Source organism: Balaenoptera acutorostrata, chromosome 17 (assembly GCF_949987535.1).
Source record: "Balaenoptera acutorostrata chromosome 17, mBalAcu1.1, whole genome shotgun sequence".
NCBI lineage: Eukaryota > Metazoa > Chordata > Mammalia > Artiodactyla > Balaenopteridae > Balaenoptera > Balaenoptera acutorostrata.
The window spans coordinates 74,536,295-74,560,547 of record NC_080080.1 but is presented as its reverse complement, the minus strand read 5'-3'; the positions used below and the strand labels follow the sequence as shown (position 1 = coordinate 74,560,547).

Here is a 24,253-nt window from a genome sequence, read left to right as displayed (position 1 = left end):
CTGGAGGCTCAATGGGGAGGGCCCGTCTAGTCCCTAATAAGAGCGGGAAGAAAGGGAGTGGAGAGGGACCCATCACTTCAGTTTGAGCAAATAAGAAAGTGGGTGGGGAGCCGAACAATAGACAAGACTTGCTAGTCTTTTTTTAACTACGTGATCAGTATTTTATTAAATGCAGTAGCATTAGTAACACTTGAAAAATAACAGTATACATAGGAGCTGGGCCTGTAATGTATTCAGGCTGCAGAAAATACTCGGGCACGTGTGCATTTTCTGGACTCCTCCTGAGATGGTACTTATGAGAATTGGGCCCATAGGTTAGGGACCAGTGATTCAGAGTATGGTTCAATCCCAGCTTTACCACTTGTGAGCTATGTGACTTTGGGTGATGTAGCTCTTTCAGTTTTCGGCTTTCTCAAATGGGACCTGGCAGTAACCCTAGCTAAGGTTGCTGTGAGGCTCCGAGATAATACAGGCAAAGCACTTGGCGGAGTCTTTGACACACCGTTAGCGTTCAGTGCAGGGAGACAAGTATTGTTACCACTTTATAGTGTAATTATCTACTGTAAGACTTGCTATTGTGTAGCGGGATGAATCCAAGCTTCACTTGTTCCTCCATGTACTCCAGAGACGTGCTGAACAGTTACAGTTGGCCAGCTCTGGGCGAGTTCCTGAAGGTCCAAAGGAGCTCCGCATCCCAGAATGGCATCTCACACAAGCACCGCCCCCGCCCCCCCCCCCCAGTCCCTCCAGGTGTGAAACGACAGGAAGATGAATGATACTAGGGTAACTTGACCTTCCTGCTGTCACAATTCTGAAAGCAAGGACACTGCACTGCCATGTTTACTTTGTAATGAAGAAATCAACCGAGAATCTATGTGCTCTTAGGCAGCAGGCGCTTTTCCACTCACCACTTTGTTCTGGACAGGTGTTCAGCTGCTCCTCGTCCCCTCATGCCAGACGTAATGGATCTAATGGATATGCTGGCGACCCAGCTCCTTCAGACGTCACCGGTTATTGCTGAGCCGCGGCAGCCTCCAAAGGGCTGGCGTGGCCTGCGTCCCGACAGCACGGTGGTGGGAGATGCGCATTAAGTGGGTTTTCTCTTCTGAGTCAAACCCCGAGCTAGTAGGTGGGATGTAAGTCTTCAAACTACAAATAAGCCACTTGATGGAGGTTCACCTTTAGCTTTTGCAAGAGCATAAAAGAGCTTTTTACAAGCAGCAGGGGGTCTACACCTCGTTCAGTTTTACTGCCCTAAGTATAAGAACTTGTGAACGAAGGGACCAGATTTCTAAAATGTCAGTGCTGAATGCTGGGTAGCCAAGTCAGGTGGACTTTGTGCTTCTCACCAGGGCCATGAGGCAACCCTCCTCCCCAGTCCCAGGCCCTATCGAGGCAGGTTTAGGAAAAGGTCTAGCTGTCTGTTCTTCCTACAGAAACATTCCCAGCATCGTTCTGGGAGTCATCAGTTTTCCAATTGTTGTGACCTTGGCAATGAGCAAAGTAGAACCGAAGAGAAGGAGAGTATTACAACCACAAAATCAGACAGTGTTGAGTGCTTACCTTGCGGCAGGCAGTAATGCTTTTAGGTAGTCACTATTCATATCCTTATTTTGCAGGTGATGAGATTGAGACTCAGAGAGGTTAGGTGACCCATCCAAGATCACACAGCTGGTAAATGGCTAAAACGAGCTGGATCTCAGACCTAACTCCATAGTTCAAATACTGTTCTGTATAGTTCACCACTAGAACCCATTTGCCAAACTTGGGAGCCATTCGATCAGACACTCAGGAGGGCTCTCAGCAAGGTATGAGTGAGCAAGCCTCTCTCGGTCACTCGAGGTCCCAAAGACTTGAAAAGGCTCTCATAGCTTAACAGGGAAATCCTGTTGCCACGTACTCCAATCTCATAGAAACCTGGCAAATCAAATGTTGAAGATCCTGTCCAATCTCAACCCTAATTATTTGGCCATAATAAGAGTGACAACAGAAACAACTTTGATTTTTTAAAAATCCCAGCCCAACAAAGGAATCTGGATATTGCTTGGAATATGTCACAGAAAGTGGTCCTAGTATGAGCGTGATCTAAGATAGTGATCGAAAGCGTCATCTTTGCCTACCTGTTCCTTCCACTAAGATGAGTCGGCTTTCAGTTGGCAAACAGAACCCCAGCTCCACAGCTTACCAGCTCTGTGACCTTGGCGAGATACATAACTCCTCTAACCTTCGGTTTCCTCACTGTCTGGGAATAATTGTGTGTCCTTGGTAGAGCTGTGAGGGTTAAATGAGGTACTAGGTAGGAAAGGGTCTGACACAGACAGCCATGTCCTTTCTTCCATCATTCAGGTGGTTTTCCCACGTTGATCTAATGTAAAATGCCCAAGATATAATTTCTCATTCGGTTTAAAGACCTTATAAAACGGACTACATCTCTGTTACGTGCTTCTAAAAAGCTGGCGACTGATGCGGAAATGAAGCTCGAAGAGTTTACTCTGCTTCCTCAACCTGCTGGAGGAGTGTATGGCTCGCCACGTGGGTTAGTCAAATAGTTCCTCAAATATTTCTTCTAAATCCCCTTCTTCCTCCATAAGAACTCCTTGTCAGACATTCCTCAGCACTCACACTCTAATTCTGCTTAGTCTAGGGCTCAGCTGCTTTCTGCCCACTGTCAACATCCCCTTCGATTGAGCTCAGGTCCTTGAAAGCATGCCCGTTAGAAGCGTCTCCCATGCGGATTGAATGGAAGGCAGAGCAGTGGGGTCTCTGCTCTGAGATAACACGGCAGTGCACGTTCCTGCCTAGCCCCTCAGGGAGCTGTCAGACGTCACACGGCTCCTGCAACATTGTTATGAAGGCCGGGCAGGTTTGCAGCAGGAGGCGACCATCAGAAGCAGGAGAGCAAGCTTTCACTGACAGCATATCTTTCCAGGCCTCCTGCTCCTCGCAAATGCTCACTTCTAAACCCAGGAGTTTAAGACATGACACTCGTTACTGTGTAGATAAGGAAGTCTCTTCTGATGCCTAGAAATTCGAGGGTCTAAGAATAAATTCCTCCTTCCTGGAGCGTGGCCTGGATAAAGCAGCCAGCCCAGAGCTTTGCTCACTTACTCAACTTGAAATCCTGCTCCAGTGGGGGGCACAGCCTGGGTCTGCTCTTTAAAAGGCCAGCGGCAGTAAAAGAGGGCACGGAGAAAGGGCGTTTTTAATCACGGTGCTGTCTGTGTGCTGCGTTCACTGTGAGATTTTCTCAAGGGCGTAGCTGACTTCCTGAACGAGTGCATTGCGAGCTATGGGGCCTTTTCTCGTATGACCTGAAGCTCTTCTGGGCTGTTCGCTGCTTTCCCCAGTTCTCAAGCAGCCGGGAAGCATCTTTTGATCCCTTTACAAGAAGCACACTGTAGAGCTTCTAAGGAAACCCCCCAGTGCCTGAGCCCTGAACCTCAGGCCTAGGACCAGCTCCCAGCTCTCCTGCCCTTATATGGTTCCTAGATAATCGCTCCTGAACGGTGATATACGGAACCTTAAGTAGCTGCTGGGGATGACGAAATGCCTACACTTCGCTGAGCTTGTAAATCAAGCTCAGAAGCCATTTACTGTGAGTCCTATAAAGCAGTAGAAGTTATTGCTACTATACTGAGAAACATAGCATCAGACAGGAAAATAAAGAGAAGGTAAATTTTGTTGTGAGGGTTTTAAAGTGATGTGTTGTTTTTTCTTTGCAAGTTCTCTTTTTGTTTCTCATCATTTTTCTCTTCTCTTTGCCTCTATTTCTTCCCCATCTCTAATACTCCCTGCTGAGTGTCTCCAAATCTAATTTCAAACATGGCACTCCTGCAAGTAACACCCAGTGTCTTCCCGGCTGAGAGTGTGCTGATATCAGTAATGCTTCCCAGGCACTGGGCATCTCCTGTGCCACGTTGTTAATTTAATCCTCCCGACAATTTGTGAAGGAGAATTATTATCTTCATTTTAAATAGAAGGTGTTTAATCTGGACAAAATCACAAGACTGGTTGGTGGTTTGATTCTGAGTATTTCTCTTTCTCCTTCTTCATGATACCTGGTTATGTCTGGGGTCTGCTTCCGGGGATTGTGTCACCTCATCTCTGATTGCTCACAATTTATTACAAATTCCCTGCCCAGGAATCCTTAAGGGCTCCCTAACAAAACTGATTCAGTCTCTTTGCCACACATTTTGCCATAGAAAACCTTAAGAACTTGGCATTAGTTTCCTTATCCAAAGGACATCTTCCACCTGAGGAAGCCACCTCTCCCCCTTCCCCCCTCCTCACTCACTGAAGCTCTTTCCCACCTTTGCTTACCTAGCTCCTACTATTTAGTTTTCGTTCCCATAATGAGGTGAGCATGGGCCCTACAGGAGCACAGACAAGAGGCACCTAACCCACTGGGAAGCTGGGGCCTCGGAGAAATTTTCCTGAAGGCATTATCTGACTTGACGGAGAAGGAAGACTGAGCAGGCAGAGGGGAGGAATGTGAGGGGGGCCGTTTGAGACAAAAAGACCACACAGCGCAGGGATCCGGGGAAGAGAGAGCTAGCCTTGCTGGAAGAGCCTCAGTTGGTTCCATTGAGCGTAGACTGTAAGGGCTCACGTGGAGAGAGAGGAGGCTGGGGAGGTAAGCAGAGGGCAGGACTGAAAGGCCTCGCTTGCCACAAGGAACTTGGGCTTTATGCTTGAGGCCAGATCAAGCCCTACTCCTCTTTCAAAGCTCTCCTCCACACTAAGAAGCTTTGTCCATGGCTGGGACAGCACTGCTCTCTTCCTCTGTTCTTCCCTGAATGCCTGTCACACTCATCTTCTTTACTGCACACTTCTCCATGCTTCAGGAAGCTTCTGGAGGCAGGACGCTGTGTCTTTTTCTCCTTGGTATCCACAGGTACAGAGTAGTGCCCAACAGCGTCCTCTTGACTGGCGGGGAGAAGTTTGGAACCATGGAAAGTCCAGAGGGGAGAAGCTCTCTGGAGACTCTTCCCAATGACAACATTCTTGTTAAGGGGACCAGAGTTGTGTGCAGTTGAACTTGAGAATGAAGGAGGAAGAGATGAGGGTGCTCTGTCTACCGCCGGCCCAGCGATTCTCAGCGTGACATAATGGGGACAGAGAACGTCCTAGAAGCAGCAGGAGCAACCAGGATGTGGGACGGGAGTCACTACTGCGGGCTCTGTGGTGCCTCCATCCGCTGTGTGATGAGCTCAGGTGCCAATTTCCTCACCTAATAAGGATGTGGAAGTAGATGGCTTGCATTGTGTTCCCTCGATCCTTACGTTCTGTATTCCGTGCGTGTCGCTGTGCATAAGACCGAGTTGAGAGAAGGTTTCGTGTTATAGAAGCGTGCATTGTTCAGGGTGCTTCCTTCCCTGCAGAGCTCAGGGAGCGGAAACCCGACTCCCCGCCTCATTCTTTGCGAAGGGCGCCTTATTTCTACTCCGGATCCTCTTCACCCTGACAGGTTTGTGTGGATGATATTGATCACACATTTCCTCATGAGTTTCTGATGAGTTAATCCATCATATAATTTTATAGCATGCATATTGGTTAGTAGATCACACCACCGCAGCTAGAGTATTTCAGTTTGATATTTGATCTGTGAAACCCCCCAGAATAATACCGCAATGCCTCATTTACCTTATAGCGTAAGGGAAGAGGGTATCCCATCCAGAGAAGCTAAATCTTCAGACAGTTGAGGGTTGCTTTTTAGAAGCCAATTTTAAAATTTTATTTTATGCAGTTGTGTATTTTTTTTTAAAAAAAAACCACCTTAGAATGCATTATGTACTTCCTACCCTTGTCAAATATAGCGTTAATACTTTTTTTAAATGACAAATGTTGACAACAGTAAATAGAAGTTATCGTGCCCTGGGCTGTGAAATAACTATCGTGATGAGGATTCTTGGAACATATGGGCTTTGTTCCCATGCTACATGGTCCATACTGCCACGCTATGTGCACTTTCTAATTCTTTTGTTTGTTTTGTTGTGTTTTGAGTACCTCTTTCTCCTCTTAGCTATTAATTGGCTATTGTTAGCGGGCTTGCTTCAAAACCCTTTCTCCTAATTTTCTGCGGATTAGGAAGCCAGAAAACTGAGCTTGTTGAATTGTATGCTTTGGGTGAAGATCTATGGGGAATCCCAAGAAATAATGTAAATGAGCTGTAGCAGTGCATGAATTTTATGGCATCTCCTCTGTATGCTCAGAAATATAGTTCTGCCTAACGCACCAGCAGGCAGGGCATGAAGCACCTTCTGATGCAGATTCTGTTTGGAACTGTGCAAAATGGAAAACCTGGGCAGTTTTTCTTCCAAGGTTTTTCCAATCTTGGATTCACATACTACACCCCCCTCTGACTTGTGTGTCTTTCTTCTCTATAATATTTGCCCAGCCTAACAGAAAAGGACCTATGTTTTCATTTACACTTGGACTAAACCTGTTTTTACCAAAGTGGTGACTATCCTTTATATTTTTATGTTTAGATTTTTCTAGCTACTAAATGCAAGCTTTTGTCTCTCATCAAGAATATATTGGGCAACATAAAGTAGCTTAGCTCTCTGTTTATCTTTTACTACATCCCGTGTCTTTCCTGAATACCTACTCTAAGGCAGTGGGGATCCAAAGAGCGTTGTCCCTGGGCCCACTCCCTTTGGTCCCCTCACTTGAGCTGCCACCCCCTTCTCATGTGTCATATGACCCTGACCCCACCACCATGACCAAAATACAATTTTTATATTTATAGATTTAAATTTATACTGCTTTGGTCTGTTCACCCAGGGATGGGGACAGGAACACGGACACTGGCAAGCATCATGAGCTCATAGACACCTTAGCCGGGGAGAAACGTGGGAGATGCCTTCTTCCTTGTTTTCCACAGTGGTCTAAGTAATTGCAGCTGCTGGGTAAGTGAGACACATTTACCCGGCTCATTCTGAACCTGAGGGCAGAGACTTTTGGTCTACGTTTGGCTACTGGGAATCTGTGAATCTCCTGAAATTTTAGACACATGTGCATTTGGTATAGAAGGTACCCAGCTTCCACCAGATTCTCAAGAGGCTCACAGCCAAAAGTTGTTTAAGAACCCCACATTCGATGTACTGGTTTCTCTGTGCATACAGTTCTGCGATGCCCCGGGGAGCAAACACCCTGCTTGGATAGTATTACAGAAGGGCTGCCAAATGGGCCTGTTGCTCTATCCTAAACATGAAGGGCTGTGTGACTGTAAAAGGAAGCATGACTGTTATACGTGAAATAGACAAACACCAAGGATCCACTGCAGAGCACAGGGAACTATATTCAATATCTTGCAATAACCTATGACGGAACAGGATCTGAAAAAGTTATACACACACATATATATATATACATATGCATATGTATATATATAAAACTGGAAAATAAAAAGAGTAAGCATTGATGATAACCATGACAATAGAGAAAGTGTTAGGACATTGGAAATCATCCACAATCCCCCCACTGAGCTATTACCACTTTTTACACTGAGAATTGAAGTATATTTTGCACACATAGACACACACACACACACACACACACACACACACACACAATGAGGCTTATACTGGATAGCAGGATAGCACTATGATATAGAGCTCAAGAGCTGTGGCTGGACTGCCTGAGTGTGAGTCAGAGCTCCACCACATACTAGCTGCCTGAGCCTGGACAAATCACTTAAACACTCTGGGTCTCAATTTAATCACCCATAAAATGAGCATAGTAACAGTATCAACCTTAAAGAGTTGTAATGAGAATGAAAATAGTTAATACAAATAAAGGCTAAGAAAAATGACTGACCCATACTTAGCACTCAATAAATGTCAACTATTTTTTATTGATCTGCTTTTTTCAATTCAGTAAATTTTTTAACTGAAGAATAGTTAATTTATAATACTATATTGGTTTTGGGTGTACAGCATAGTGATTCAATATTTTTATAGATTATACTCCATTTAAAGTTATTACAAAATAATGGCTATATTTCCCTGTGCTGTACAATGTGTCCTTTTTTGCATATCTATTTTATACATAGTAGTTTGTATCTCTTAATCCCCTACACCTATCTTGTCCCTCCCCCCTTCCTTCTCCCCACTGGTAACCACTAGTTTGTTTATTAATCTGCTTTTTTTTTCAGTTAAAATTATATCATGGTTATTTTATTAGTTTACTAAGCATGTGTTAAGCACAAAATTATGAGTGGATAGTTTAAAACTCAATTAATGCTGAGCATTAGGCTATTTTCAATTTTTGACCAGTATAAATAATGGCATAATGAACATCTTTCTATATAAATATTTCTCTACATCTTTGGTTTTCCCCCCTTAGGATAAATTCCAAGAAGCTGAATTAGTGAGCAATGAAAACTCATATGGCTCTTGTACATATATAGTTAAATTGCTTTCCAGAAATAAGTTTCCAGTCTCTATTCCCCCCAGGAGTCTACGAGAGCACTCCTCTCTCCTTGCTGTACAATGCAATGTGTTGTTATGCATCCTGTCATCAAAGCACGGCTTTCTGTTGGTCTGATCAAGTTTTATTGTTTCTTGCTTTTCCCCACTTCCACCCTTTGGGTTTGGAAGATATCTGCTTCTATTATTTTACATGTTATTCTCCAAATTTTAATATGGATGCTTTACCAGCAGATTTTGCTAAAAAGTTCGAGGTCAATCTCTCTACTCTTATCCAGAATAAAGAAAAAAGAATGCTCTAACTTCTCTCTGAACTTCCCCATATTTAAAATCACTGCTATCTATTGTTTTAGTCCTACCATGTATTCAACCCCAGAGTTATTGTTATTGTTGTTATCACTTGACAATTAATGCCTGTTCAAATTTTCCAAGGTGTTTTACCAATTTCTTTGCTCATTGTTGAATCTTTTTTTAAAAAATTAATTTATTTATTTTTGGCTGCGTTGGGTCTTCGTTGCTGCACGTGGGCTTTCTCTAGTTGAGGTGAGTGGGGGCTACTCTTCATTGTGGTGCGTGGGCTTCTCATTGTGGTGGCTTCTCTTGTTGTGGAGCACGGGCTCTAGGGCTCGTGGGCTTCAGTAGTTGTGGCACCCGGGCTCAATAGTTGTGGCTCATGGGCTCTAGAGCGCAGTCTCAGTAGTTGTGGCACACCGGCTTAGTTGCCCTGTGGCATGTGGGATCTCCTGGGACCGGGTCTCGAACTCGTGTCCCCTGCATTATCAGGCAGATTCTTAACCACTGCACCACCAGGGAAGCCCTCATTGTTGAATCTTGCACATGACTCTTTGTGAATTTATTTCCTTCTTGCTGAAGTGAGTAGCTGCAGCTAGTAAACTCTCTTAGCCACCTTTGTATGTTTGAAAATGTAATTTCTTCTTTACTCTTAAATAATATTTTAACTGGGTATATGGATCTAGATTAAATATTGTTTTCCCTAAACACTTTGAAGATATTAATTAATTGCATTTTGGTTGCCTTAAAAAAGTGTATTGTCAATCTGATGTTTCTTCATAGGTATCTTTTTTTCTCTCTGGTGTCTGTTTTATGCCAAAACCATACTGTCTTGATTATGATAGCTCTGTAATATTAGTTTGAAACCAGGAAGTGTGATGCCTCCAGTTTTGTTCTTTTCACTTACAATTTCTTTGGCTATTCGGGGTCTTTTGTGATTCCTTACAAACTGTAGGATTGTTTGTTCTCGTTCTGTGAAAAATGCCATTGGAATTTTGTTAGAGATTGCATTGAATCTGTAGACTGGGTAGTGCTTTGGTAGTGTGGACATTTTAAAAACATTACTCTAATCCATGAACAGAATATCTTTCCATTTATTTGTGTCTTCTTCAATTTCTTTCATCTTTTATATTCCAGTGCACAAATATTTCACCTCCTTAGTTAAATTTATTCCTGTGTTTGTTTGTTTTTTTTGCTGCTACTGTAAATGGGATTGTTTTTTAATTTCTCTTTCTGATAGTTCATTGTTAGTGTATAGAAATGCAACTGATTTTTGCATATGGAGTTTGTATCCTGCAAATTTACTGAATTCGTTTATTCGTTCTAACAGGTTTTTGGTGGAGCCTTTAATATATATAGTATCATATCATCTGTAAACAGAGACTCTGTCTCCTCCTACCCTTACCATGGACTTAGATGAAAGCCCCATTCCATGTCATGCCCAACGATAAGCAGGCAGAATTTTCTTTATTCCTGTTACAACTATGACTTCTCATTTTCCAGTGCCTCATTTTATATGGGGAGACAGTTCTAGTTTTAGTCCCAGGGCCTTGATCTCCATCTCATCACCACGGAAGCATTCGAACGTCAGCCCCTAAGAGCTAGCTCTGGTTCACTTGCTCCAGAAGGCTTCAATCCGTCATCCCTCTGATGACTCCTGCTTCCTTTGTGACCCGTGGAGATTTTGCTTTCTTACTTTTGACTTCAGCTATGAATTAACAGTTTAAAATGACATTTATCCCACATTTCTGTTTGGGGGAAGGTTTCTGCTTTCTGGTACCAGCCTATTCTACCATCTTAAGTAGAATTTCTAATATATAAATATTTGTATATTTACCTTATATTTATTCACCTTACTTAAATTTCTATTTTCTTGGTTCTCAAGCATACAGTCACATATTCTAAAAATGTGAATATGTGTAAACAAGTTCTCAATTTTCATCAACAAGTTTTATCTCTTTATTTTTGCCTATGTATTCTGTCATAGATTGAGAGCAATGTGTCAAATTCTTTCAATATAATTGTATCTTTATCAGGCTCTCTATGACTTTGCTTCCTTGTAAGTACTGTGTTTTTCATTTTATCTTCAGCATTGATTATAGCTATTGTGTGTAAACATACATGTTGTTTTTCCTTTTTAATTATTTTATACAGACAAAAGCTGCCTCTAGAGCTCTTCTTTTGGAGTTATCTTTTCTGCTTTTTGTCACCTAAATTGTTCTAAGCTTCTCTGTGTTATTTTGTTTTAGATGTGTTGCTTATACTTTACAATTGTTGTGGAGGGTGGTGTTACTGTTTAATGCTTTTTATTTTTGCTATTTCTGTACCTGCTTTTTTGGTTTGTTCATTTTTGCTACATACATTTACTTTTATTTGCTAATTTTCTGGCAAAATTTAAAAAAAATAAGTTTTGTGCTTTCAGTTTTAATTAAAATTAATTAATTAAATTAATTTAAATCAATTTAGATTTTTGAAAGACAATCTTGGAATGGTGTTAAATCAACTCTTAATTTATTAAGTAATAAACTAGTACGTTTGAAAACCATCTGCTGTGGAAGAAAAGAAATGTAATACTGTTTCCTTTTATACTCCACCACTCTAATCCTAGTTTTCCTTCAGAACTCTGTGGTTATGGAAGCCATAATTTGGTTTCTATTATCTTAGAAATACAAGTGACCATTTAATTCACTTAAAAATAGCTTTTAGTAATTACTTTTATGACCATTTAAAACACACATTCAGATTCATCTCTGCATCTTACTCATTTTTCTGCCCAATGCCTGTCCATCTACCAAGATTTCTCCATTCTGGACTTGTTTTTATATGTGCTTCACTGCCCTGGCATTTTCCAGCAGCTTATTCAGGAAGACTGCCCTGATGGTAGAATTCTGCGTGTTGAAGTAGCTGAGGACGTGCTCTTGTTTCTCAGAGGCTTTATTCTCCAGAGTTCTGTAATGGTTTGCTAGCTTGATTTCTAGCACTTTGACCTACTAAGTAGTCTGAGAACAACCTGAAACTTTTGTGGATGTTTCTTCTGGGTGATTTTTTTCTTCTGGATTTTTATAAAAATCCTACTCCTCTTCCTCTTCTTCCTTTCAGATACTGAAAAATTCCTCCTTGTTAGCTATCATCCTGACATTTTTTTTCTTGAAACAGTGTACACTGTTTTCTAATTAGAGTGTTTCTTTGTGTTAGGAAATAGTTCCTGTGTTGCTGCAGTTGATTCCTCTCTTGTTGTTTCTTATTAATCAGTAGTGTTGTGCAAAGTCCATGCAATTTCTCCTACTACAGTGACCACTCTTCACGCCAGCTTCTTGAAGTTCCATAGATGCAATACTCACCGGGATTTTTTGAAAAAGACAAAAATTTTTAAATATTTTATTTAATATTTTAAAATTATGAGAAATTTAAAAATATTTCCTCTTGTTTCTTGCTGCATCTGTCCTTTTCTTGAGACAGACCACTCTGTACTTTAGGTGAGTGGCTGCCAAGTGGCAAAACCTTGAGTTTCTTTGATGCTGTTTGGTCTAGCTGAAAGTGTTTATTGGGCACCATTTAAAAATCTTTGTGAGGTTTAGCAAAGGACCAACAGGCACAGTCTTGATTTGGTCTCTATTTTGAAGCCATTTCTTACACTGAGAATTGTTTGCTAGTGGGAGAGACTGAGAATATGAAATAATTTTATTTTCCAACTCAACAAATCCTGGGCCTTTCATACTTAAGAGTTCCTTCTTTAGTTCATCTCTCCTTTGACATAATTTATCATACATGACCAAAAAGTGCCAACTGACACTTTCAACTTTTTGCCGTATTCACAAGTTCTTTCGGTACATTTTCTGTGCTCTACATTACCCCAGAAAACGGTCTTGCAAATGTTCCATCACCCATAACACAAACTGGTTTTCTCCAGTCTTTAATAGCAGTTTCCTCACTGTTCTTCCAGCCTTTGCTAACAACAGTTTCACTGCCTTTCAGCCTTCACCTGCAACCCAGAACTAAAACCAGTGCCACGTGTTTTAAGTTTTTGGTACAGCACAACTCCATTTCCCGGTATCAATTTGGGTCTACTGTCTATTATTGCATAGCAAACTGTACCAAAATTTAGTGTCTTAAAACAACAATGATATATTATTTCTCATGATCCTGTGGTTTGACTGTGTAGTTCTTTGCTGGTTTTGCCTGGGTTCACTTACCTGCCTGCATTCAGCTGTAGGGTCAGCTGTGAATTGGGTTCAGTTGTGACAGCTGGAAAGCCGGACCTGTCTCCAAGTAGTCTTTCATCTTGGGCTTCTATAGTGGTTACAGGGTTCTAAGAGAGAAAGGGCAAAAGTTACAAGGTCTCTTGAGACCTAGACCCTGGAACTTACATGTTACTTCTCCACATTCTATTTGTCAAAGTAAGTCACGTGACCAGCCTGGTTTGAAGAGGTACAGAAAGAGACTCTTATCTCTGGTTTAGGGGTACAGCCCAGTCACATTACAAATGGAGCTGTCTCCTGAGATGGGAGGTCTTTGTGACCATTGAATAATGTATCACAGAAGCCAGGTCCTGTTAACTTTTATATTCTTTGCAGTACCAAGCATATCATCTAACATAAATAAGCGCTATAATAGATATTTGTTGAAGTGAAGGAGGAAGAAGAATTGAGGTTAGTAATTCCAAATCTGATGTTCTTTTTAAAATAGACTTGGCATTCAGATACTTTCAAAGGTATTTTTTTCCCCGATGATTTAGAAGGATTTCACTCCACATAATAAATGTGGCCAGAAAAATGCTGATTTTTATCTTTTAATACTTGAAATCCCTAAGAGCATGTTCAGTTAACGGATTTTCGATTTGACAACTCTCATGAATACAATAGTCAGGCTATCATAAAAAAGTGAGCTAAAGGAGATCTCTTTGTTCTGGAGGCAAGAACAATTCACACACATGAATATATGCCACCATGTATGTCTGTGTAGAGGAAACTATTAGCTGGAGAGAGTATGAGAAATTCAAAGAGAGCCCTTCAAGGAAGAAATCCAATTTTTTCTCTTTAGTTAAAAAAAGGGGGGGTGGGGCAGGACGAAGAAGCATCGTTTCTATATATTGCAATAAATTTCATCTTGAAATAATCAAAGGAACTTTAAACCCCGGCAAGTTAAAATATGGTAAAAGTTGAGCATAAACACGTACTAACAGCACAGTTAGTGTTTTTGTTGTCATGATAACGCTCTATTGTTTAAAATCTGAGCCTTGTTTTACATTTCTGCTTATTAATGGATAGAACAGAAAATTTCCAATCACTTTTAGAATTATTTGTAATATAAATATTTTATCTTTTTAAAGTTAAAACTATGTATTACCTACTTTCTCAGAGCATTGCATTTAGTTGTTCCTCAAGATTTAAACTGAATTAAAGCACATCGAACTTGTAGTTCCAATTCCAACTATGACTTAAAAAGTTTCAACTTTTCTGTACGATTTTATTCCTATGTGCACACTGGAAAGAAATATTTTTCAGATACTTGTGAAGGCATTTTTCTCTTCCTCATTTTTAAAAAATTTTTTATTTTATACTGGAACATAGTTGATTAACAATGTGTTAGTTTCAGGTGTACAGCAAAGTGGTTCAGTTGTACATGTACATGTATCTATTCTTTTTCAAATTCTTTTCCCCTTTAGGTTATTACAGAATATTGAGCAGAGTTCCCTGTGCTATACAGTAGGTCCTTGTTGGTTATTATTTTAAATATAGCAGTGTGTACATGTCAATCCCAAACTCCCAATCTATCTCCCCCCGGCTTCCCTCCTGGTAACCATAAGTTCATTCTCTAAGTCTGTGGGTCTGTTTCTGTTTTGTAAATAAGTTCATTTGTATAATTTTTTTTAGATTCCACATATACGTGATATCATATGATATTTGCCTTTCTCTGACTGCCTTCACTTAGGATGATAATATCCCGGTCCACCCATGTTGCTGCAAATGGCATTATTTTATTTTTTTATTTTTTTTAATGGCTGAGTAATATTCCATCATGTATATGTACCACATCTTCTTTATCCATTCATCTGTTGATGGACATTTAGGTTGCTTACATGTCTTAGCTGTTGTAAACAGCACTGCAATGAACACTGGGGTGCATGTATCCTTTCAAACCATGTTTTTCTCTGGATATATGCCCAGGAGTGGGATTGCAGGATCAAGTGGTGGTAGCTCTATTTTTAGTTTTTGAAGGAACCTCCATACTGTTCTCCATAGAGGCTGCACCAATTTACATTCCCACCAACAGTGTAGGAAGGTTCCCTTTTCTCCACACCCTCTCCAGCATTTATTGTTTGTAGATTTTTGATGATGGCCATTCTGACAGGTGTGAGGTGATACCTAATTTTAGCTTTGATTTGCATTTCTCTAGTAATTAGCAAAGTTGAGCATCTTTTCATGTGCCTCTTGGCCATCTGTATGTCTTCTCTGGAGAAATGTCTATTTAGGTCTCTGCCCATTTTTTTCTCCTCCTCATTTAAAGGGGTGTCACAACATAGTCAGATCACCTACACCTAAGTGTCCTTCCCTGCTCCTGGGTCAGGATTAGATTCAGTGGCCTCCCCCCAACCATCATCTTTTATTAGTAGCATAGGATTCTCCTTCTCTAAACACACACGGTGCCAACCCTATCTTGATCAATCTACACAGATGCAATAATATCCACCATGTGCCTGGCACTATGATTCTAAGAAGGGAAAAAGACAAGTCGCTGTTCTCAAGATATGTGTCGTTTAATTGAGAAAATAATATTTATGTAAATAACCATAATCTCGGTAATAATAACAGCAGCTACCGTGTTTTGCACACCTGCTCCTTGACAGGTACTTTACATACATTATCTCCATTCTTCCAAAGACATTTCTAATTACACATTATGCCCAGATTGCAGGTGGGGAAACAGGCTCCGGGAGTTCTGTGAACTTGCCCAGTACCACTGCCGTAAGTAAGTAGATGAAGCAGGAATTCTAACTCGAATTCAGTGTCAAAGGCCATGCTCTTTCTGGGTGACCTTCTAATCCAGGGAAGAGTTGGATCGGGACACCTGGCAGAAAATCTTAAAAGTGCCCCAAATGAGGGTACAGGACCTCAGCTAACAGTGAACAGGAGAGAAATTATTGTTGTCTTTCCTAATAGGGCCCATTTGTGGCTTATGTGGAGATGGAGCTTGAATTGGAAGGTGAGGGTCGACTTGGACACACAGGTTGGTCAGGGTTATCGTGGGCAAGTTAGAGCCATGTCAGGTGGGCAGGCTGTCCTGTCCCTTCAGCATAAGTTGCCTGTTATCCCCTTCAACCTTGTCCTGGCCAATCTCACTCTTTTCTAAAAATCGCCTTCTTTATCTCCATGCAAGAACTGTCTTTTCTTCCTTCATTCATCAGAAAAATCCATTACTTCCTTAAAGCATCTTTCAGACTGCAGAGTCCCTGAAGCCTCAGAAGTCCTCCAGCATGCGAGTTCATTTCTAATCTGCCTTAGATGGATTTCTATGTGTCTCTCATTTGTGTTTTCATGTTTTTTCCCCCTTATGTGGTTGTCTCTCAGCAGGAGGTAAGTCTTCAGGTAACAGAGATTTGTCTTTGGTTATTAACTCCCCTCCCTCCTCACCCTGAACTCTATTTACCCTGAACATTTGCTAACTCAGAGGCATATTATGAGGAATAAGTTAAGGCAATAAAATAAATGAATGACAAATCCATGAAAGCTTTGCAGAATAGTGCACTGTGTCTAAAATGGAATTTTCAATATTATGTCTGCAAGTTGGACCTGTACATTCTTTTCCTTTTTCTTTTATTTTTTTCTATTCCAAAAACATTTTGAGTTCCCCCCGTTTGATGTTTCTATATTTTCTCTTCATTTTTTCTCATTCATTTTCCCCCAGTATTTCCTTCTAATTATCTTCTTTTTAAATTTAGTTTTGATTTTGTCAAAGTAATAATGTAACCCTCTTTTTCAATTTAATTTTGATTTTATCAAAAGCCAAATTATAATAGCCTTTGAACAGTAGGCAGCATCTCCTTACTTCTCATTATCTCTGTCTCTAATTCCCTTGTACAGAGACAAATGTTTTCAATCATTTTGACTGTATCTTCTGGTATTTACTTGCAAATTTTCAAGTGACATGCATAAATTGCTATTTGTTTATCATTTTGGTTTAAGTTACTATTTAGTGATTCTGCTAAGAGAGTTTAGTGATTCTGCTAAGAGAGTTTAACCCCAACTTGCACATCATTTTCCCCTCTTCCCAACTTCTTAAAATCGTGAAAACACAATTTGGGACTAAATCAATACTTACTGTTTATATTTTTATAACTATATAAATCATATTCATAGCTGACCACATTTAAAAAATGATTATATTTTAAATGTTTTTTAACAGTGAAAAACTATGATGACATTTCCTTCCTTATACAACATTTTGTTATCCCTTAGGTTAGTAATTGCTTTTATAAGAGATTACTTGATGTTCTGTGCATCCAGTACTGCCCTTTGCCCTTGGCCATGAGCCTTAGACTGTGGCTTTCCTCCATCCTCGCCCCTCTATGTCATGGGATCCCCTGGCCAAGGGAGCCAAGGGGACAGGGACATGACCACCTGGACGCTGTGCCCCTCTGCCCTCGTAGATCTGGCTTCTGAACCTCTGGACTCCAGAACTCTCTGCCCAGATGGTCCCAAGTGCCCTTTCAGGTCCTCCCTGCCAAGGCAGATGTTCTTACTGTGTGCACGCTCCAAGGCCAAGGACTGATGGAGGTGCAGGTGTGTAGCATCCACAGGTGTGTGCAAGACCCCTCATGGTAAAGGAAGGGGCTGGGTCTTTTTCATTTACTCAGTTGAACACTCCATGAGCCCTTCAATCTGAAAAATTCATGTGCTTAAGTCCAGGGAAACTTTCTTACTTTATCATCACTTTTTGTTGTTAAATCCCCTTCTCCTTTTTCTCTAATTTTTATTTTTGTAACTCCTGTTATGTGAATGGTTGATTTACAGGAGTTAACGTCTAACTGTTTTACTCTTTTCTTCCACTTTCTAAATTTGTTTTTTGTTGTTTTATTTTTTTAAGACTTTATTGATGCGACGTTCTTACCCTTCTCTGCATTTTTCACACATGATATCACACCCTTCCTTGCTAAGAGTACGCTTAGGTTGTGTTGTTAATAATATCTTACGCTTTTCCGCCACAGATGCAATATTTTCATCTCTCCGATAATATTAATTATAATCCTCCTTCTTGCATACGCTTATCTTCTCTAAGTTAATTTGTTTCCTTACTTGTCCTTGATCCTTGGCTAAGTCATTCTTAAGAGTGGAGGCACTAAACACCTGTTTGGAAGTTCAGCCTGCATGGGAGGGCCCTGTGAGCTCCATGGCGGCATGACAAGGTAGTCAGCTGACTTTTTCCATGGAGGACTCCCAACTGTCAGTATCTGTAGGTCTTTTTTTCCCGCTCGGTCCAGCAGCCCCAGAGAGAAGTCCCCCCAATCTCCTGATCAGGGGTGAGTGGTACCAGCTCTCTGGGCGCTGGGTGTGCGGAAGGAGGACAAGTGCTTTTGCAGTTTCAGAAATAGACTTTCAGTGAACCCCCTACTTGGCCCGTGGCCCAGCCCCAGCTGGACACAGCATCCAGGAGCCTCTCTGTTCCAACTTCCGGAGAGTAAACTGTCCTTTTGCTGAGTGGGGTCTAGTATCTAACTGCTCCTTTAAACGCGTTCCAAGAACTCCCCTGGTTTGAGCCACCTGCCCCATCCTTCAGAGGAGACTTATCTCCCGAGCATTTCCAGGAGTCCATGGTGCAAAATCGACTTGCGTCTTGCTGGCTTCCTTCCTCTGGTCTGTTAGGTCAGCAGCTACTTGACCATCTGCTTCCCAGCTTCCAAAATTTGATAATATCTCTCATCTGCCATCATCTCTCCATAGGTTCTCTTTGTTCCCAAGGTTTACTCATTTTTTAAAAATTCTTTTGCTCTTATGTAAATAAGGTCTTAAGTGGAGAAGAAATAAAATCATATGCTCAATCTGCCATGTTTAACTGGAAGCTGTAACAGGTTTCTTTCATTTTCTTCATATATTTTCTTTTTATTTTCCTGCAAGGATATTACAATGTTAACATTTAAAATACCTAAGAGTTTTTTAGTCCATGCATTTTTATATGCATTTACTGATTATGTTTTTTATTACACTGCTTAGGAAGCAAAAAAGTTTTGAAATACCCTTTGAATTAGGGCAAGAATAAAGATATGGCAAAATTTGAAAGTTTAATAAGGTGCATATCTAGTGACAAATAGGTAAAGCATCATAGTAGGAAGTAATTATAATCGGAAAACTCCTTTAGAAATTAAAGCCCAATCATCTAGTTGTGATACTTGACAGAGTCCTGTAAAGATCTCAAAGGTAAGAAAAGGTACTGACTTAACAGTACTTGACTAACTGGAGCTTGCAAGAAAAATAAAATAGAAAGGAAATTTTAGGATTAATTATTCATCAGAAACCTTAAGTTTCAAAACTAGCAAAAGCAACAACAGCTTAAAAAGTTTACCAAGTGCTTACTGTGTGAGAATAAATATATGGTCAAATAAAAAACAAATCTGGACTTAGTAAAGAGAGACTTCACTCAAAAAAGATTATTGCAAAGGGAGGAAATAATTTTTTTTTACAGTTCAGGATTTAAATAAGTTTAAGTTATTTAAGTTACTTGTTTTAAATTGCACAACGCTGAAGCCAGTCTAAAAAAAGATTTAAACACAACCCCCTGCAAGGTAACTCAATGAGTTGCTTTTTATTTAAAAAAATTTTTTTAAACAGAAAAAAAAAAAAAAACCCCAACAGATCACAATCTACACCATGCAGGCACCCTGCCCAGTAAGCGGAAGCCATGGGAGAAGGTAGCAAGAGGAGCTGGGACGGGCAGCAAGAATCTGCAGAAGGAGCTTCTGCTCACAGATGACGTGCAGTGTAGAAACATCCTGAGTTCCCTTGGGTCCCCCTATTGTAGCAGGGGAAGGGAGACTGCTCTGAACATAAGGAAGATTGCAATAGGGAGACCACTCTGCACCTGAAACTATCACAACATTGTTAACCAACTATACTCCAATATAAAATAAAAAGTTAAAAAAAAAAATAAAACCACACTTTAATAAAAAAAAAAAAAGCAATAGGGAGACTACTCTCAACATAAGATCTGTGAGTGTCTCACGGGTTAAGGAGAAAGAGTTTTCTTTTCTGGGGAGGAATAAACAAGGCTAGAAAGATCTGGATGTGGGAAGTGGGATGAAAGGATGGCCAGATGGAGAGGAGATCAGAGAATGTTTTATCTTGAGACCAGGTGAGGATGAACCAACCTTCAGGGTCCAGGGAAAGGAGAGAATTTTAACCAGATTTGGTTAACAAGCATTTTGCTCCTTTGATCAGTGGGGACCAACAGTTCAGCTAATCATTTATGAGGCAAAGAATGGGGAGCTAGGGAGTCTGTGTCTGTCACAGGTCAACAAGGGAGGGAGCATCTGTGTGAGTCTGATCTAAGTCATGTGGGCAGGGTGCTTCTTTCCAGTCAGCCCTTTTTTCCTGGAGCACAAAGGGTGGGGAGATTGCTTAACCTTTGCTGTTTTCCAGGATCACAGAAATTGGATAAATTTCAACATCATCAATATAAATAAGCAAGATGGCTACCCCTGAAAAATTAAGTGGCTAATGAAGGGGATAACTGAGTAAAATAATTCCATAAAGTGTAGTAAGTGCTGTCTGTGATAAATAAATATGTTGGTTGCCATGGCAATGCAAAGGAGAGCCACCTCACGTGGGGGGGGGGGTGCGGGCAGACAGCGATGGCTGCGCGGGATCTTAACGAATGACCAGGATCTATCCAGGTGGAGAGAAGGGCATCAGCTCTGAACCAGGAAATATCAGCAAAGATCACAAAGGCAAATGTACTTTGTGAACTTCATGCAGCAAAGCTTATGTCCAAGTGCACTAGGAAAAGTAGTCTTTTCTGGCTGATGAGAGATTTTTCTCCTCCTTAGGAGATCAAATAATAACAAAACAGAAGTCTATCACTCACAGACGGAAATGTGTGTCTCAAATTGGGTTAAAGCCTGGAAATTCTCAAGGATGAATGTATGGTGAGACTTTATACTCTGAAGAGAAGCTTGAGTGGTGTCACAGCACCTGCTGGGAGCAGCTCTGGGTCTGGTTGTGGGTCCCCGACCCAGGCTGGCAGCTCAGAGTGGGAAAGAGGGTCCAGCAGGTGTGGAGAAGCCCCGGCCCACCTGCTTGTATTCCTCACTAAAATTGTTAAGCCAATTTTCTTCAGAGTAGGAGTCTATTTGTAAATATGTAGTAAAAACCTAGGTAACACGTATAAATTATCTAGAGTTTATTTTACAGTTTAAGGCTTTGGTTGTCTCTCAGCATCAAACTTCACATTCTAAAAAGTGTCAAACTTCTGCTTTACTCTTTTTGAAAAGGAGACTGCAACAAAAGCAGATTTTTTTCTCTTTTGCTCCAAACACAGAGTAGAGCCTTTAGGGGATCAGATATCCAAGCGTCCTGGGATGGCATGCCTTTCCCTGGAGGGGACTCACCCAACAGGCACACCAAGTGTGGTGGATAAAGGGACTTTTTGGGGGGGAGGTGTTTAAGGGGTCAGAGGCCAGGGTCAGGGCACAGATGGACGCTGTCTGAAAGGAGAGGTACAGCCCCTCGGAGTAGGGTCAGTGAGGAGAACAAGAGGGTGGGCCGGGGCTTCTCCACACCTGCTGGACCCTCTTTCCCACTCTGAGCTGTCAGCCTGGGTCGGACACCCACAGCCAGACCCAGAGCTGCTCCCAGCAGGTGCTGTGACACCACTCAAGCTTCCCTTCAGAGTATAAAGTCTCACCATACTGTTCATCCTTGGGAATTTCCAGGCTTTAACCCAACTTGAGACTTGTATTTCCCTCTGTGAGTAACAGGGTTCTGTTTTGTTATTATTTGATCTTTCTAGCCTTCACTGTAACTTCTAAAATGCTGTAGCACTTATAACAAGAGGGAAACAAATATATTTTTTTCAAAATCGGAGGGTAGTAAAACAAAACATGTCCTAAATTCAGAGGCAGGAGCCAGTCTTAAAGTGTTTCATTGGCTTTAAGTTTGGCATCATGCCTTCTGCTGCAGGAAGAGTCCTCACTGCACAGAGAACAGAGACAACTGGACAGGCAGAAAGGCAGATGCCCTAGGCATTGTCTCTAAGGTACTAGGACCTCTGTTTAGGATGCCAGATATCTTTATATTTGAGCAATTAAGAACAGGCCTGTGGCTGTTCACCTATGGGCAGTTATCAGCCCTGGGTGAGGTCTTGAAGTGGTCCAGCCAGAGCCAGACCTGTGTCCTGTGTCCAAGGAAGGTCACTGGGCCACATGTCCTTCACAGGATATTAACTGAGGGGCCCGGAACCCAAATATTTGGCCTGTGTCTCATCAGCAACAGGTATTCAGGAGAGCATACCTCAGGCAAGTTGATGAAGTGTTGGAAGGAAGGAAGGAAGGAAGGAAGGAAGGAAGGAAGGAAGGGGGGAAGGAAGGAAGGGGGGGAAGGAAGAGAAAGAAAGAAAGAAAGAAAGAAAGAAAGAAGGAAAGAAAGAAAGGAAGGAAGGAAGGAAGGAAGGAAGGAAAGGGGGAAGGGGAAAGAAAGAACGAAAGAAAAAGAAAGAAAGAAAGGAAGGAAGGAAGGAAGGGGGGAAGGGGAAAAGAAAGAAAGAAAGAAAAGAAAGAAAGAAAGAAAGAAAGAAAGGAAGGAAGGAAGGAAGGAAGGGGGGAAGGGGGAAAGGAAGGAAGAAAGGGGGGAAGGGGGAAAGAAAGAAAGAAAGAGAAAGAAAGGAAGAAAGGAAGGAAAGAAGGAAGAAAGGGGAAAGAAAGAAAGAAAGAAAGAAAGAAAAGAAAGAAAGAGAGAGAAAGAAAGAAAGAAAGAGAGAAGGAGGGAGGGAGAAAGAAAGAATAGGAACTCTCCTAATTTTCTAGAAGTGCTGGGTACATTTCTAATTGGATGAATTTCAATATCGTATTGTTGAAAGCAAATGGAAATTTTGTTTCTGAATAATCTCTCTTTTTTAACTGTTTCAATAATTTTTAAACTCTGGGGTAGAATATTTTCAGGTTGGCAGTTTAGGGGATGGGAAGACACTTCGTAGTTCCTGGTTTTTGCTTTGTTCTGCTTTGTAACCAGGTGTCCGTTCTGTCAGCTCAGCGCAAACATCACAGGCAGGATAGAGGCACTGAAGACAATGGCCTTCTCTTAAAGGTACTGTGGATACAAACATATACCTTTAAAATGCAGAGAAGAATAAGTTAGGCCTAGCAGTAAACAATAGACAACATTTCTTCTTGAAAACATTTCTTCTTCGGCTTGTTGATGGTATTAGCGTTTGTCATTCTAGCCACTACAGCAGAATGAATTCTATTCCACACGTTGAGAAGTCCATCGTTCTGTTTAGAGGGAAACGGGTCTGCAAATTGTGCTGGAACTAAAACTGGATGGAGGCGTGAAGCTGTTAAAGATAACGGAGCTGTGTTAAAACCCACAAATGAATGGAGGGGCCTCTGGCCTGCTGCCCCGCTCTCACTGTGCTCCGTGGGCCATTTTCCACACATACAATGTGTTCACAGCTGGCTGTCCGGTCTCTTTTGGGGCCTTCGTGAATATGCATGTCCCAAATCACAGGCCTGGCCCCCAGGCTGGGAACTGCCCCCTGTGCCTGTATCCTCCAGCATCTCTCAGGAGGGTCCCTCATCAATTCTGCACCCACCATCTGGTATTGTTGAGCGGCCAGCTCTCCAGGCGCTGTGTGCCTCTGTGAATTACAACCCGGGCGGATTTGTTTTGAGCGTCACTCAGATGAATTTTTCCCTGGGGTTTAGAATTTTGTTTCAGACAAAAACGTATACACGGGAGACAGTCTGGCAGTATTTTCCAACTTTTAAGGCTGGAGGCGAAAGCCAAGGTTGTACCAGCAGGTTGGGATAAAGCTACCAGAATCTAATTGATGGCTTTGAAGGGCATTTTAAGAAGACGGGTGTGAACGCTCCTGAGTGAAAACAGCTGCTGTTTCCTCTCTTTGAATGGATGCTGAACTCACCGCCATTTCCTGGAGGGCTTTTAATGTTTAGCATCTGAAGAATGGCGGATTCAAAGAGTCATGAAAATGTGTCAGTTGGCTTTCCAGCGGAAAGCGATAGAATTTCTAACCTTCAGCTACCCACCTCGGAAAACCCCAGATTCCTGAGAGGTGTTTGCAGGGACAGTGCTAGGTGGTGGTTTGCCCCAAATCTCTCTGTTCGCTCCAGTGGGGAACTGGGCTGCACCTGCTCTTCTCTCCTTGGAGCGTCCAGCGGGCTCCCCTTCTTAGTACCCTCCTCCTCATACCCACGTCTCATCCTGGCTCCACTGTGCCCCTTGTAGAGGGGGAAGAACTCTCCTCCCCAACCAGAGGGAGCTCAGGGCCCTTCTAATTGCATCACTGGCCTGGTGGGAGGAGAGGGAAAA

At 41.6% G+C, this 24,253-nt stretch overlaps 1 protein-coding gene and 1 long non-coding RNA gene across 2 annotated transcripts in view; one reads left to right on the top strand and one right to left on the bottom strand.

Annotated features, from left to right (window-relative positions):
• Positions 1–24,253, top strand: part of CLVS1 (clavesin 1) — a 161,527-nt gene that overhangs the window by 20,728 nt on the left and 116,546 nt on the right. The gene's annotated exons all lie outside the window — the stretch shown is intronic.
• Positions 12,924–24,253, bottom strand: part of LOC103017034 (uncharacterized) — a 69,100-nt gene continuing 57,770 nt past the window's right edge. The window contains exon 3 of the long non-coding RNA XR_449844.1: positions 12,924–13,029. This is a non-coding gene — a long non-coding RNA (uncharacterized LOC103017034). The remainder of the gene's footprint in view (positions 13,030–24,253) is intronic.